Here is a 12,872-nt window from a genome sequence, read left to right on the forward strand (position 1 = left end):
TTTGCAGGGAGCACTGGCTGGGGGTAGTTTTTGTAGGCAGCATGGAAGAAGTCATAAAATTAACCCAGAAAACAGACTAAGAAGTATTTGAAGTGAGGTTGAGCAGCTCTATACACCTTAATCTCTTGAAGTTACAGGAGTGTCAGTAAAGAACAATGATGGGTTAAATCAGGGGTCAGCCTACATTTTCCGTAAAGGGCCACACAGTAGAGATTTTTGGCGTTGTGGGCCACATTTGGTCTCTGTACCATGTTTAAAAAAAAAAAAAAAAACCTAAAATTGAAAAAGCCATTCTTAGTTTGCTAGGTGGACAAAAAACAGGCTAGGAACTGGATTTAGCCTGCAGGGTGGAACCTGGATATAGGTGCTGAGAGCCACTAGTTTAGAAAACAAAATTTTCAACTGTCATCTTTATTTTTTAAAAAAATTTAATTTTTAAAAAATTTTTGTGAATTATTTTATTTCTTCCATGATGATTTAGTGGGACTGTCTTCAAACCAGTACAAATATTTCATAAATAATACCTGGCTGTTTTCTAATCAATTGAGTAATATGTTCCACAGTAAGTCACCTCACCTCTTTCAGCAAGAAATACATTAAATTTGAATAGTAAAGACATTACATAATAGATAAGGACACAATTAAAATTTGCTTTAAATATTTCTTTTGGGAAGAGGACACCACACTTCTACTCAATGAATAGAAACATTTTTACAGTCCAGAGGTCTTTTATTTTTTTAACACCTACTATGCCATGAATTCATAGGGAATAGGTTTCAGCAGCTCAGGCTCCTTCCTATCGGTTCTCACAGTGTACTTCGCTGAGTGGAGCAGACTGGCGCTTCGGTTGAACCCAGGTACCTTTTGTCTTTGGCTTCTTTTTCTGATTATTTTCCCTTACGCGTTTCAGGAAGCTATCTTGGCTCTTCGAGTGCTTAATGTGTTCAATACGCACATTAATTCTCTTGGCAAGAATCTTGCCTTTAACTTGTTTGTTTACAATAAGGCCAACAGCATGCCAGGTAACACTGTAGACTGTTCCAGTTTTGCCATGATAACACTTGCGGGGCATTCCTTTTTGAACAGTACCCATTCCCTTGATGCACAATATCACCTTTCTTATAGATTTGCATATACATGGCCAAAGGAAAAACTCTGTTTTCTAAAACGCCTAGAGACCATATATCGGGTGCCTCTCCTCTTTGCCTTTGTGTTCATCATTTTGGCGAATTACTGGAAGATGGTGGTTCCAGCTGAAAGAACTGTTATATTTATTTGCCTTAAACAATTTATGAAAGTATGAATGCCTTTCAGGAAAATTTTTTCAATTATGAATATCAAGGGACAGAATTAGGGTCAAGAAACAAATACTTAAAAAAGTTGCTTGTTTATATTTTGCTTAGTAATGGAGCTTTGTTTTTGCCATTCTTATTTAAACATGTTTACGTAAAATTTTCACCATTAGATAATAGCTATTTTAAGTCACTTTGGTCACCATTTAACTTGTCTTTTCATATGCTTCCTGTTCCTTTAAGGCTCTTTCTATCTCATAATCTTTAAACCAAATAAAGTATATTAATGAAACAAAATGATTGGCATACAACTTGCGTTTCTTGTTGAGATGTTGGAACTCCATGCATACAATTTATCCCATTCCTCCCACTGTTTTTTAAATATTAAAAATAGTAAGGTTTATTAATAACCCAATTTTTTAAAATGGGCAAATGATTAGGACATGCCACATGTCACATTAGAAGTACTCAACACCATGAGAAGTCAGGGAAATGAAAATGAAAACCATAGTAAGCTACCATTACATACTAACTGAAATGATTAAAGTTAAAAAGACTGACAATACCAAATCTTGGTAAGCATGTGGATCAACTGGAAGTCTTATACACTGGTAGCAGTGTAAAATGGTATGACCAGTTTAGAAAAAGTTTTAGCATTTTTTTAATAACTAGTATACACTTTTCCTGTGAGTCAATTCAATTTCTAGCTACTTTCTCTAGAGAAATGAAAACATTACAAAAAGGCTTATATAAGAATTTTTACAACAGTTTTGTTTTTAATAGCTAAAATCCATCCACTAGGGAATGGATAAACAGATGATGGTGTATGATACAGTGGGATTCTACTCAATCATTTAAAAAGTTAACTAGCCAGGTTCAGTGGTGTGCACATGTAGTCACAGCTACTTAGGAGGCTGAGGCAGGAAGATTGCTTAAGCCCAGGAGCTCAAGGCTGCAGTGTGCAATGATCATGCCTGTGAAGAGCCACTGCCCCTACATCTCTAAAATAAATAGTTTTATGTTAAGCAGCATGAATGAGTCTCAAAAATATACTGAATGGCCGGGCGCGGTGGCTCACGCCTGTAATCCCAGCACTTTGGGAGGCCGAGGTAGGTGGATCGCGAGCTCAGGAGATCGAGACCATTCTGGCTAACACAGTGAAACCCCATCTCTACTAAAAATACAAAAAATCAGCCGGGCGTGGTGGCGGGCACCTGTAGTCCCAGCTATTCGGGAGGCTGGGGCAGGAGAATGGCGTGAACCCAGGAGGCAGAGCTTGCAGTGAGCTGAGATCGTGCCACTGCACTCCAGCCTGGGCGACAGAGCCAGACTCTGTCTCAAAAAAAAAAAAAAAAAAAAAAAAAAAAGATCACAGAATACTCAGGCTTCTTTCAAAACTCAGAATTTTAATTCTTCTTTTTTTTTTTAATTTTAATTTTTTTTTTTTTAGAGATGGGGTCTCACTCTGTCACCCAGGCTGGCGTGGTGGAAAGTCTAACTTACTAATTGAATGCTTAATTCATTTATTTATATTCCTTAATTCATTTATTTATATTCCTATAATTAGTATAAGAAGTTTAAACTATGAAATTTTCCTTTGATTACTGCTTTAACTGCATCCTGCAGTGTTATACCATTTCCATATAGTCCCATATGCAGACATAATTTTACAAAATAAATGTAATAATATGCATTCTGTCCCTTGACATTCATAATTGAAAAAATTTTCCAGAAAGGTATTCATACTTTCATAAATTGTTTAAGGCAAATAAATATGACAGTTCTTTCAGCTGGAACCACCATCTTCCAGTAATTCGCCAAAATGATGAACACAAAGGCAAAGAGGAGAGGCACCCGATATATGGTCTCTAGGCGTTTTAGAAAACAGAGTTTTTCCTTTGGCCATGTATATGCAAATCTATAAGAAAGGTGATATTGTGCATCAAGGGAATGGGTACTGTTCAAAAAGGAATGCCCCGCAAGTGTTATCATGGCAAAACTGGAACAGTCTACAGTGTTACCTGGCATGCTGTTGGCCTTATTGTAAACAAGTTAAAGGCAAGATTCTTGCCAAGAGAATTAATGTGCGTATTGAACACATTAAGCACTCGAAGAGCCAAGATAGCTTCCTGAAACGCGTGAGGGAAAATAATCAGAAAAAGAAGCCAAAGACAAAAGGTACCTGGGTTCAACCGAAGCGCCAGTCTGCTCCACTCAGCGAAGTACACTGTGAGAACCGATAGGAAGGAGCCTGAGCTGCTGAAACCTATTCCCGATGAATAGGTTTTCAATTATTTAATTAAAAAAATGAGTATATGGCATTCTAGAACAAGAAAATTAAAATATGGTGGAAAAGTTCAGAAAGTGGTTGTGCTGAGGGGGAAAGGTTGGATTGCTTGGGAAGGACCATGAGAGAACTCTGGTAGTTATATCCTACATCTTGATAGGAATTTGCATTACACAGGTAAATACATTTGTCAAAACACATTGAGTTTTAACTGAAGATTTATACCTTTGTATATATAAATTTTTCTTAAGAGAAAAAATTATAAACAAATATTAAACTCTCATCCATGATACACATGCCAAAGCACTAAAGGATAAAGTGCACTGATATCTGCAATTTACTTTGAAATGCATAAAAAAATAAGAGGGAGGGATAGACAGATAGACAGATGTGACAGCACAAGCGTAATGAGGCAGGAGAATGGAGTCTGGAGGCAAGGAACCTAAGGCCAATTCACGCTGACTTCCTAGAACTAAATCAAAAGGAAAACCCTAACTTTCCACACAAAAGTAACAAAAAAATTGGAGACTACTCCCTTTGCAACCCCTCCTACCCCCCTTTTTCTGCGTGGCAGATGGAAAATTGAAAGTATCTCTGATTGGTTGCTTTCTGCAACCAATCGGACATTTGCACAGGAGTGTAACTTTGTAAGTTTGTGTAACTTCGTAACTTCACTTCAGCCTCTGATTGGTTGTGGAAAGCAGGCCCAGGAACAGAAAACCAAACACCGCATGCTCTCACCTGTAAGTGGGAGCTGAACAATGGGAACACTGACTGCAGGCCCAGTCTTCGTTTGCACAGAAGTGTAACTTTGTAACTTCACTTTAGCCTCTGTTTGGTTGCTTTCCACAACCAATCACATGCTTGCGTAGGGTGTAACCTTTGTAACTTCACTTCAGCCTCTGAAGTAGTTGGCCATCTTCATTTCCATAGGGCACACACCAAGTAACCAATGGGAAATCTCTAGAGGGTATTTAAGCCCCAGAAAATTCTATAAAAGGGCTTTTGAGCCCCTATGCTCAAGCCCACTCCCACCCTGTGGAGTGTGCTTTCGTTTTCAATAAATCTCTGCTTTTGTTGCTTCATTTTTTCCTTGTTTGTGCATTTCGTCCAATTCTTTGTTCAAAACGCCAAGTACCTGGACACGCTCCACTGGTAACAACAGTACAATGTTAATTATTCAGGAGGTGGGTATAGAGGTGCTTAGTGTAAAATTCTTTCAGGTTTACTGTATTTTCAAACATTTTTGCAATTTAAATATTGGAAAAATACAATAGTGACATAAAAAAAGAAAATTCAACTGTATGCTATAAAATAATACACACCTAAAGCAAAATGACAGAGAAAGATTTTTCACTGTAGGAAGAGTATATCCCAACACATTATATCGTTAGCAAAGATTACTGTGGCAGTTAGGGTATGGTGATTATAGTGGAGGGGAGAGGAGTGGAGGGAGAAAGGAAGACCAAGCAAAAGGAGAAGGAAAAAGATACATTAACAAAGCTTGCATATTATTACATTTATTTTGTAAAATTATGTCTGCATATGGGAATATATGGAAATGGTATAACACTGCAGGATGCAGTTAAAGCAGTAATCAAAGGAAAATTTCATAGTTTAAAATTCTTATACTAGTTATAGGAATATAAATAAATGAATTAAGCATTCAATTAGTAAGTTAGAAAAACAACAAACCCAAGGAAAGTGGAAGAAAGGAATTATAATAAAAGCAGAAAAAGAAGAGAGTTGAAAGTAAAAAATCTAGCATAAACAAATAATTAAATGAACAAATCAACAGGCTGATCCTTACAAAGTCTAATAAATAGCTAACTCACAATCTTACCTAATTAATTTTTAAAAAGGAGAGTATTTTGCTTAACTGTATGCCGGTGAATTTCAAATGCTGTATAAATTTAATGATTTTTTTACATCATTGACACAAAATAGAAAATCTAAACAGATGGTTTGACATAAAAGAATTTGAGGCTGGCCATTGTGGCTTGCACCTGTAATCCCAGCACTTTGGGAGGCTGAGGTGGGAGGATCCTTTGAATCCAGGAATTCAAGACCAGCCTAGGCAATATAGTGAAACTCTTTTCTCCAAAAAATGGAAAAAATTGCCAGCCTGGCACATGCCTGTAGTCCTAGCTACTGGGGAAGCTGAGGCAGGTGGATCAATTGAGCCCGGGAGGTGGAGGCTGCAGTGAGTTGTAATCATGCCACGGCACCCCAACCCATGATAGAGTGAGACCCTGTCTCAAGAAGAAGAAGAAAAATAGAATTTGAGAAAGTTTGAGAAATGACTGTTCTCCCTGATTTCCTAAGCCTCAGATTCACATGTGAATTCAGCCAAACCCTTAATGAAGAGATAATGCCAATCTTACTTCTATTGTTCCGGAGGGCACGGAATGAGAGCTGCCATGTTTGTTCATTAAGTTGATATAACAATACTAAAACTTCAAAGGTGACAGAATCAAAAGAAAGTATGGACTAATGGCCTTTAGAAAAAGTGTCTAATAGCACATTAAAAGAGTACCTCTTATGGTTCAATATTAGAAACTCCATTAATAGGATTAATGACATTAATAGATTGCGATGCAGAGTACTAACCACTATATGATCATGGTGAGCTACTGGGGACAAGGAGAAAAATTTATATTATCTCCATAGATTTGGAAAAAGCACTTAAAATTCAGCACATTTGCTTTTAATTTAATTTAATTTTAAGTTCTGGAATACATATGCAGGACGTGCAGGTTTGTTACATAGGTAAGCATGTGCCATGGTGGTTTGCTGCACCTATCAACCCATCACCTAGGTATGAAGCCCAGCCTGCCTTAGCTATTTTTCCTGATGCTCTCCCTCTCCCTGCCCCCCTGACAAGCCTCAGTGTGTGGTATTCCCCTCGCTGTGTTCATATGTTCTCATTGTTCAGCTCCCACTTATAGGTGAGAACATGCGGTGTTTGGTTTTCTGTTCCTGTGTTAGTTTACTGAGGATAATGGCTTTCAACTCTATCCATGTCCTTGTGAAGGACATGATCTCATTCCTTTTTATGGCTGCATAGTATTCCATGGTGTATATATGCCATATTTTCTTTATCCAGTCTATCATTGATGGGCATTTGGGTTGATTCCATGTCTTTGCTACTGCGAATAGTGCTGCAATGAACATAAATGTGCACAGATAATAGAATGACTTATATTCCTTGGGGTATATACCCAGTAATGGGATTGCTGGGTCAAATGGTATTTATGGTTGTAGGTCTTTAAGAAATCACCACACTGTCTTCCCCTGTGGTTGAACTAATTTACACTCCCACCAACAGTGTAAAAGCCTTCCTGTTTCTCCACAGCCTCCCCAGCATCTGTTGTTTCTTGACTTTTTAAAAATCACAATTCTGATTGTTGTGAGATGGTATCTCATTGTGCTTTTGATTTGCATTTCTCTAATGATCAGTGATGTTGAGCTTTTTTGCATGTTTGTTGGCCCCATGTATGTCTTGTTTTGAAAAGTGTCTATTCATATCCTTTGTCCACTTTTTGATGGGGTTTTTTTTTTTCTTGTAAATTTGCCTAAGTTCCTTACAGATTCTGGATATTAGACCTTTGTCAAATAGAGCGATTGCAAATATTTCCTCCCATTCTGTTGGTTGTCTGTTCACTCTGATGATAGTTTATTTTGCTGTGCAGAAGCTCATTAGTTTAATTGGATTCCATTCATCAATTTTTACTTTTGTTGCAATTGCTTTTGGTGTTTTCATCATGAAATCCTTGCCTGTGCCTCTGTTCTGGATGTTATTGCCTAGATTTTCTTTAGGGTTTTTATAGTTTGGGTTTTGACATTTAAGTCTTTAACCCATCTTGAGTTGATTTTTGTATAAAGTGTAAGAAAGGAGTCCAGTTTCCATTTTCTGCATATGGCTAGCCAGCACCCCCAGCACCATTTGTTAAATAGGGAATCTTTTCCCCATTGCTTGTTTTTCTCAGGTTTGTCGAAGATCAAATGGTTATAGATATGTGGTCTTATTACTGAGGTCTCTATTCTCTTCCACTGGTTTACGTATCTGTTTTAGTACCAGTACCATGCTGTTGTGATCAGGTTCAGGTTTGCCTTGTAGTGTAGTTTGAAATCAGGTAACATGATGCCTCCAGCATCTTTTTGCTTAGGATTGTCTTGGCTATATGGGCTCTTTTCTGGTTCTATATGAATTTTAAAGTAGTTTTTCCTAATTCTGTGATGAATGTCAATGGTAGTTGAATGGGAGTAGCATTAAATCTATAAATTACTTTGTTCAGTATGGCCTTTTTCACAATGTTCATTCTTTGTATCCACAAGCATATGATGTTTTTCAATTTGTTTGTGTCCTCTCTTATTTCCTTGAGCAGTGCTTTGCAATTCTTCTTGAAGAGTTCCTTCATATCCTTTGTTAGCTGTGTTCCTAGGTATTTTATTCTTTTTGTAGCAATTGTGAATGGGAGTTAAGTCATGATTTGCCTCTCTGCTTGTCTTTTGTTGGTGTATAGGAATGCTTGTGATTTTTGCATGTTGATTTTGTATCCTGAGACTTTGCTGAAGTTGCTTATCAGCCTAAGGAGCTTTTGGGCTGAGACAGTGGGATTCTCTGATATATGATCATGTCATCTGCAAACAGAGAGAGTTTGACTTTCTCTCTTCCTATTTGAATCCTTCCTTCCTTTTTTCTTTCTTCCTTCCTTCCTTCCTTCCTTCCTTCCTTCCTTTCTCTTTCTCTTTCTCTTTTTCTCTCTCTTTTCCTTCCTTTCTTTCTTTCTTCTTTCTTTCTTTCTTTCTTTCTTTCTTTCTTTCTTTCTTTCTTTCTTTCTTTTTCTTTCTTTTTCTTTCTTTCTTTCTTTCTCTTTCTTTCCTCTCTCTCTCTTTCTCTCTTTCTTCTCTTTCTCTCTTTCTTTCTTAGTGTCTCACTCTGTCACCCAGGCTGGAGTCCACTGGCATGATATTGGCTCACTGCAACGTCTGCTTCCTGGGTTCAAGTGATCCTCCTGCCTCAGCTTCCTGAGTAGCTGGGACTACAGGCATGTGCCACCACGCCCAGCTAATTTTTGTATTTTTGGGATAGACAGGGTTTTGCCATGTTGCTCAGGCTGGTCTTGAACTCCTGGGCTCACGTGATCTGCCCACCACGGCCTCCCAAACTGCTGGGATTACACACATGAGCTACCGTGCCAATCCTGAATACCCTTTATTTCTTTCTCTTGCCTGATTGCCCTGGCCAGAACTTCCAGTACTATGTTGGATTGGAGTGGTGAGAGAGGGCATTCTTGTCTTGTGTTGGTTTTCAAAGGGAATGCGTCCAGTTTTTGCCTATTCAGTATGATATTGGCTGTGGGTTTGTCATAAATGTCTCTCATTATTTTGAGATATGTTGCATCAATACTTAGTTTATTGAGAGTTTTTAACATGAAGGGATGTTGAATTAGGCCTTTTCTGTGTCTATTGAGATAATCATGTGGTTTTTGTCTTTAGTTCTGTTTATGTGATGAATTACGTTTATTGATTTGCCTGTTAAACCAACCTTGCATCCTAGGGATGAAGCCAACTTGATCGTGGTGGATAAGCTTCTTGATGTGCTGCCAGATTCTATTTGTCAGTATTTTTTGCATCAATGTTCATCAGGGATATTGGCCTGAAGTTTTCTTTTTTTGTTGCTGATAAAGACACTTAATGTGATAGGTATAAAGGGATACTTCTTTAACCTAAGTTGAGTGATTGTTCTATCTCTCCCTTGTCCTTTAATGGTAAAATACAAGGGGCATTTCATTATAGACAGGAAGATAAGTCCACTGTCACTACTACTATTTAACATTGTCCTTGTGGCACTTGTGAGTACAAGTGGAAAAGGGAAAGGAAACAGATATATAAATAGACTTGTACTAGAATCAGAGTCAGGGATTTCACTGAGTGATACAAGCATGCTGGAAAGCCTGAGTCAGGGATGGTGTTCAGGGACCCTAGGGTACTGACACAAGAGGTTGTGTTCTAACTGATATATTTGTTAATATTCTAACATTCTATTACTTGATTTGTCTTTCTTTTTTCTTTCTTTCTCTTTTTTTCTTTATTTTATACAAACACAATTATTTATTAATCAAAGCCATATTTCTGTGGCTATATTTACAGGTAATAAAGGGATAAGGCGTGGACTGGAGAGGATTCGAATTAAACCAGCACTTTGAAATAGTTGCATGTAAAATGATTTTGATAAAGATAATTGAATACAGTAATGACAAAAAAAGCAGTAGTAAGGAGATTTGTCCATTGAACTGAGGTTGTTCATTCTGATAACTAATTCTTGTCCAAAGTGATGACGGAGTTTTTATTCTACTTTTTCACAGATCTGAGTACAGGTGACATTGTTTATGATGCAGTCCACCCCTAATTTCCTGTCTTTCAATTTTATTATTTTGCCTTCCTTTCCATCCCACTTCTGATGTCGAACAAATATGCCATATGTAAAGGTGCAGTCTGAGTTTTTCTGCCGTCACCTGTAGTTTTTTTGAATTTCTGTCCCCTGAGTATGAGAAAACTGGGTGATTTTAAAGTACTCTCCATTTTTATGGTGAGGTTTTTGCGATCAAAAAGATAATACAATCTTTTTTGGCCATAAGCACCCTTTTTTTCACAGAGTGCTAGGCCCACTCCTAGTTCCTTCATGTATTTATTGTTCATCAAAGCCTTTGCTGTCCATCAGGTGCCATCTTTCTTCCAGCTGCTAAACAGTGTCCATGGTGGGTGTCAGAAGGTGTGTGGAGTGAGCAGAGCAGGGTCCAGCATGGGAAACATGCTGTGCCCTCTTACGTGATGTTATAAGGAAAGAATAAAAGGGCAATGGCATGACAAGAATGTGGCTGTGTTCTCAGATGCTTCAGGATCCTTCCTGTGTGGACTTTGTCCCTGGATATGGTGCCTACCTTAGGGAGCTAGAGGCTGGGAAGAGGTCCAGCAGTCACCTGCATCTGCTACTGTTCTGTGTGGACACTTTGATCCTGATAGTTATTATATAGTTATTTCTTATTTAATTAGAAGGCAAATATTCCAGTTTCATAGTAGGCATGTTTGTGATCCCAAATATATAACCAACTAAAACACAATTGTTGGCCAAAATAAAAAAAAAAATCACTCCAGAAATGTATAGAATGATGTAATTCATGTAAAAATTTAAAAACATTATACTGGCTATGGCTATATTTACATGTAATAAAGGGATAAAGCATGGACTGGAGAGGATCCACACCTGCTTCATGAGAGTGGTTGCTTCTGGTGAATGAGCTCGCAGAAGTTATCAAAGATGATTTCAGTGTATCTGTAAGGTTTCATTTTCTTCATCTAAACTATATTCGTTAATTTAACTTTTTGCTTTGATTTTATTTCTTACATTTCCTTTATTCCTGTTTCATTTGGAATCTTTGTCTCTATGTATCATATAGACAGAAACCCACTGTATCATAATAATTTGATTATTTTTACTTCATTATCTATCACTTTAATAATGGTCAACAGGGGCCTGGCAGAGGAGCTGAGGTAGCTCCCACCCTTCACCCTGATAAAACCTCAGCGCATCTAACTGAGAGCTCCCCCAGCCACCTTCATCAAGCCTGGGAGCTCTGCCAACCATTGGGTATTACATCTACACACCTGCCTTAGCTACTACCAGTGCCTACCCAAGGACACCTCCCCTAATTGGCCTAAAGCCTGAATCATCAACTCAGTAAATAAAATACTGGGGAAAAAGTAAATGAATAAATAAACTGTATACCTTGAGAGAATGAGATAAGCTCCAAGAGATCCCTGCCATTCCAACCCTATAGGAGACAGTGAACTTGCCCATGCACCAAGTATATAACTACTACCACCAGCATCTGGGAAAGCCAGTGCACAAGACTCTGTGTAACTTAGGAATTCATACAGAGTGTTCACTCTTAAAAGCACCAAGAATCAAATTAGGCTAAAATAAGCTATAAGCATTAAAGTCATATGCTTAAAAAAAACACAGTCCAATTAAAAATAAATTCAAGAACAGTTTGAAGAAATAGTCTACCCAAATGAGAAGGAAGCAAGAAAGTAAATCTGGTAATATGACAAAGCAGGGTTCTGTAACACCCCCCAAAATATCACACTAGCTGTCCAGCAATGGATCCAAATCAAGAACAAATCTCTGAAATGCCAGATAAAGAATTCAGAAGGTTGATTATTAAGCTACTCAAAGAGGTACCAGAAAAAGGTGAAAACCAACATAAATAAATAAAAAAAAAATCCAGGATATGAATGAAAAAGTTTCCAGAGAACTAGATAACATAAAAACAATCAGAACTTCTGGAAATGAAAGACATTCTTAGGAATATATAAAATGCAGTAGAAAGTTTCAAAAATAGACTAGAACAAGTAGAAAAAGGAATGTCAGAGCTTGAAGACAAGGCATTTGAATTAACCCAATCAGACGAAGAAAAAAGAATTTTAAAAACTGAAGAAAGTCTCCAAGAAATATGGGATTATGTAAAATGGCCAAACCTAAGAATAATTGGTATTTCTTTTTTTTTTTGAGATGGAGTCTCGCTTTGTTGCCCAGGCTGGAGTGCAGTGGCGTGATCTCGGCTCACTGAAAACGCTGCCTCCCGCGTTCACGCCATTCTTAGAATAATTGGTATTTCTGAGGGAGAAGAGAAGTCTAAAAGTTTGGAAAACTTTTTATGGCTGCATAGTATTCCATGGTGTATATGTGCCACATTTTCTTAATCCAGTCTATCGTTGTTGGACATTTGGGTTGGTTCCAACTCTTTGCTATTGTGAATAGTGCCGCAATAAACATACGTGTGCATGTGTCTTTATAGCAGCATGATTTATAGTCCTTTGGGTATATACCCAGTAATGGGATGGCTGGGTCAAATGGTATTTCTAGTTCTAGATCCCTGAGGAATCGCCACACTGACTTCCACAATGGTTGAACTAGTTTACAGTCGCACCAACAGTGTAAAAGTGTTCCTATTTCTCCACATCCTCTCCAGCACCTGTTGTTTCCTGATTTTTTAATGATGGCCATTCTAACTGGTGTGAGATGGTATCTCACTGTGGTTTTGATTTGCATTTCTCTGATGGCCAGTGATGATGAGCATTTCTTCATGTGTTTTTTGGCTGCATAAATGTCTTCTTTTGAGAAGTGTCTGTTCATGTCCTTTGCCCACTTTTTGATGGGGTTGTTTGTTTTTTTCTTGTAAATTTGTTTGAGTTCATTGTAGATTCTGGATATTAGCCCTTTGTCA

At 37.7% G+C, this 12,872-nt stretch overlaps 1 pseudogene; it reads right to left on the reverse strand.

Annotated features, from left to right (window-relative positions):
* Positions 1 to 473: 473 nt before the first annotated feature.
* LOC100602256 lies at positions 474 to 1,221 on the reverse strand (annotated as a pseudogene).
* Between the last annotated feature and the right edge of the window lie 11,651 nt (positions 1,222 to 12,872).

The sequence above is a fragment of the Nomascus leucogenys genome, chromosome 2 (assembly GCF_006542625.1).
Source record: "Nomascus leucogenys isolate Asia chromosome 2, Asia_NLE_v1, whole genome shotgun sequence".
NCBI lineage: Eukaryota > Metazoa > Chordata > Mammalia > Primates > Hylobatidae > Nomascus > Nomascus leucogenys.